Source organism: Microtus oregoni, unplaced genomic scaffold (assembly GCF_018167655.1).
Source record: "Microtus oregoni isolate MIOR12 unplaced genomic scaffold, Mior012 000032F_ref0000030, whole genome shotgun sequence".
NCBI classification, from domain to species: domain Eukaryota; kingdom Metazoa; phylum Chordata; class Mammalia; order Rodentia; family Cricetidae; genus Microtus; species Microtus oregoni.
The window spans coordinates 22236656-22241005 of NW_024543091.1; positions in this window are offsets into that span (position 1 = coordinate 22236656).

Below are 4350 nucleotides of genomic sequence, written 5' to 3' on the forward strand. Positions count from 1 at the left end.
GCAGCTCCTGGTGGATTGTGAGCACTTCCTTGGTAGGGAGAGTCCTACCACCCAGGCCTGCAGCTCTCACAGAATCAGCAGGACAACCCCTGCAGCCAGACAGCTTTCCAAATGAGACCTGGGATAAGGCTGGGATACAGGCACCCTGGCTCACAATTCCCTGATCACTCCTGAAGAGCCTCTGGCACAGGGTTGTAGGTGCTGGAGGCTTGCTCTCCTGGCTACGGCCCCACACACATGCACATGCTGCCATGTGCTATTCCTCTCGGTGCAAATGTGAAGTCATATCAGGTCTGCAATCGTTATAAGTTCAGATAATGAGCACAAGGAGCTAAGGCCATGGAAGGGCAGGAATAAATTATCACCATACCCTATAGTCCCGGAAGATGCACGACAATGTTTCCTATGTTAAAAGTCATCAGCTTTTATTGCTGTATTTCTGAAAAATGAAATTAAAACAGGAAACAGCCTAAAATGAAGTGTATAATGTCTTGATCTAGAGGCAGAGATTTAAGGAAAAAAAAAAAACCTACTCAGGGCTATTTAAAATGTGGTACTTTCTGGAAAATCCATGTTTGTTTTGTCTCCATCAGTGGTCACTTCAAAGGCTTAGATATTTTGACACAACTTCCCTGCTGCCCCTCCAGGACTGACATCTGACACTAAAGAGTCAAAGGGATGTATTTGCAGAGAGGCCCAATCTGACGTATAAGAGAGCTAGGGCTCAGTGCTATGCTTGTATGCTAACCTACACAGGACTGCAGAGCAAGACTAGTCCTGTGTATAGTTTATCAGTGAACCTTGAGACAATTTACAAAGAAGAAATTAAAAAATGCTTAGCACAATGATGATATAGTGAGAAAAAAAAAGAATACTGCTTGCTATGCAGGTCAGGCTGGCCTCGAACTCAGAGATCTACCTGCCCTGCCTCCTGAGTGCTGGGATTAAAAGTATGGCTGCTACACCTGGCTGAGTATCTATTTTTAAGGCCATAAAGGACACTGAAAAAAGTTAAGGTTAAACATTTTCTATGAAATTTTATATGCTTGCATATTAAACACCATTGGTTGTTGCTTTTATTAGCACCAAACGGCAGAGAATGCTAGAAACAAATTTTTCTTATCATTGGTTTCAGAGTACAAGGAGCATAAGCGTCTACAGATGATGGCAGACTCATCTAAAGTCATAAAGATCGGAATGATGTGGTAACATGCAAGAAGATTGCAGGACAGACATGAAGTAAATACAATTGGTCATTCTGGTGTTGGAAGGCATTCGAGTATTCATCTTTAAGATGGGTTGTACTTCCTCAAGATTCCCATGTTTTTGGAAATAACTTTTATTAAATATTAATGAAAACTGTGAGTTTACTTGTATTTTATTTTACAAACATGAATGGACTCACTCCATCTTTAGGTCAACCTATCAGAAAGCTCAAATGAAAAGACTAATAAAGACTATGATATGTTTAAATTCCACTCTTTCTCTCTGAACATGTTTGTATGTGTACATGCGCGTAAACGTCGAGGCTGACACTGGGTTTCTTTCTCAATCACTTTCTACCCTTTCCTGAGATGGGCTCCCTTTTACTAAGCATGAACCTCACCGATTAGGCTAGGCAGGCTCCTTGTCTGTCTTCGGCCCCAGACTGGGATTAGCTGTCTTTTAAGTGGGTGGTGGGGATCAAACTCAGTCCTGTGCCTGCTGTACGAACAGTTCACCTGCTGCACCAACTCCTCCCGGGTCCCTCAAGTTTCATATTTTCAATTATCCTCCTCCCTGGTGCTACTTTTCTATGGAGCCTCCACAGGCCATGGTTGAACAGGAAAGAACAATCCTGTGGAATGGACGCCAATGCCAAAATTCTGGGAACCTACCTGTTGTCTGCAACCAGCTCCAATTTGCCTCAAGGATGTCACCTTGCCAAAGATTTGATGTTCATCAGGCTGAGTGGTGGACAGTGAGATATTCCGCAATTATAAAACCATTTAATTATCAAAACTAATCAGAATGATCTTATATCCTTTCCCCAAGCAGCCGGATTTCTGGCATCTTCCTTTGCCCACAAAGGAAGTCCCAACCACTTCATACTGTGACAGGAAAGGACGAGCACCAAAAGGGAGCTGGGCTTTTGGCAGATGACTGGGGATTCACTGGGAGAGGAACTACTTCAAAGGCACAGAAAACGTCACTTTAATTAACAGATTTCACTAACGTGTGTGTTTGTGTGTGAGTGTGGGTGACTGTCAGAAGAAAGGTCAGATCCTTTGCAGCTGGAGTTCCAGGCAGTTGTGAGCCTTCTCGTGGGTGCTGGGAACTGAATCTGAATCATCTGGAAAAGCAGCGAGTGCTCTTAACCACTGAACCATCTCTTCATCCTCAAATAACTCAAGTTTTCTCTTTTCTTTTTCTCCTTCATGATACATTTTTAAATCCTAGAGATTAAGCCCAGGGTCCCTATCATGATAGGCCAGTGGTTCTCAATCTTCCTAATGTTGCAACCCTTTAATACAGTTCCTCATGTTGTGGTGACCCCCAACCAATTATTTTCATTGCTACTTCATAATTGCAATTTTGCCACTGTTATGAATCATAATGTAAATATCTGTGTTTTCCAATGGTCTTAGGTAGACCCTGTGAAAGGGTCATCCAACTCCCAAAAGGGTCTCAACCCACAGGCTGAGAATCACTGTGCTAGGCAGAGGCAGCACCACTGCGTTGTATCTTTTAAGATGTGTGTGTATGCATACTTGTGTACTAGGGGTGTGTGTGTGTATGCTCACATACGTGCATGCACCTGTAGAAGTCACAAGAGGGCATTGCATCTCCTGGAGTTGACGTGGGTGCCCCCCTGATGTGGACCCTGGGATCTGAATTTAGGTCCTCCAGGAGAGCAGTAAGGATTCTTAATTGCTAAGTCATCTCTCCAGCCCCAATCTGCATAACTTCTAAAAGAACCAATTAAATTTGTGTTATATACTTATAAACCCACCGTAACTTACTAAAAGCATGTCTTTTAAAAGAGATAAACCAGTATGCTAACACGCCAAGATAATGTTGAGATGGCCCTTTCATTTGATAGCAAACAATCTGCAGAATTACCAGAAGCGAATTTCATCTCACTGTCTGAGCCTAGAAGTCTGAGCTGAGGCAGGTGGGAGTGTGAGCTGGCAACAGTGCCTGCAGGTTGTCCTCCCTTGCCCTGCAGCTGTAGGGCTTTGATGCCCTAGTTATAGATTTGGGCCATATTTCTAAAAATATAAAGAACTTCCCAATTAAATGAATTAAAATTTTATATAATAAATGAAAATGGACCTATCTGAAATTTTTGAAAATTGTTTTAAAATAGCTACTCTCTGTATTTTGAACATTATATTGTACTGTGACCAACAGACATGAAAATGGTTTTAACTGTTTCTTTTTAAAACAACACTGTCTATATCAGAATTTTCATTTAACAACTGAGTTCTGAGGGGACAGGAACTGAACTTTATATTGAAAGTACAGTTTGGTAGGTAAATGGAAACAAATGATTGCCCTTATCTGCAGGTAGAGCCTGTAAGTGTTCTGGGATTGGTCCCTGTGAAGAAAAAGTGATCTCTGAGCAAGCCTGCCTGCCCCTAGGGGGTCACTAGCACCTGGCAGGATATCAATGCCCAAGTCAAGTTAGCCTGTACGGTAAAGGTCTGCTCCTGGTTTGCAGGTCCTTCATTGTAATCACTGATTAAAACCTGAAAATGGTTCTGTATAGACTCATCCACCAGTTGCTCCATTAAAAGAAATCATTTGGAAATAACTCTTTATATAACTCTTTAGAGGAAGCCATCTAAAGAACAGTAACTGTGGAAAGGCTCAGTAGAGTCTGCCTCAGAGTGTGAGTGCACAGACGTCAGACTCACACAATTCCTAGGCAGACGAGTGCCCTGCTTCTCCTGTAAACACAGTTTAGTAGGTGACTGTGCTTTCCTTGGGCCTAGCAAAGGACGGTAGTATGGGAGGGGGAGGGGCTAAGACTCCAAGTCCTGAGGATGATGATGTCCACGAAGGCAGGCAGCTGCTGGAATTCAGTTCACATAGAGTTGGTGCTGAATCTAAGCAGGATAAGCACATTAGCCACAGTACCAGTCCAAGGCCTCCCAAAGGCTGCTTGCTCGTTCCCTTACTCTGACACGAAGTGCCTCAAAGCAGCCTTTAAATTATGGTGGAAGAAATAAAATAATGCTGAACTACTGCCCATTTTAAAGAAGTATTTTCCGTCCATGAGTTAATTAGAATACAACGCAATACAATACAATAGAATCAGCTAATGTTTGTTAGTTGCACCAATAAATACTAATTATCAACACAAAG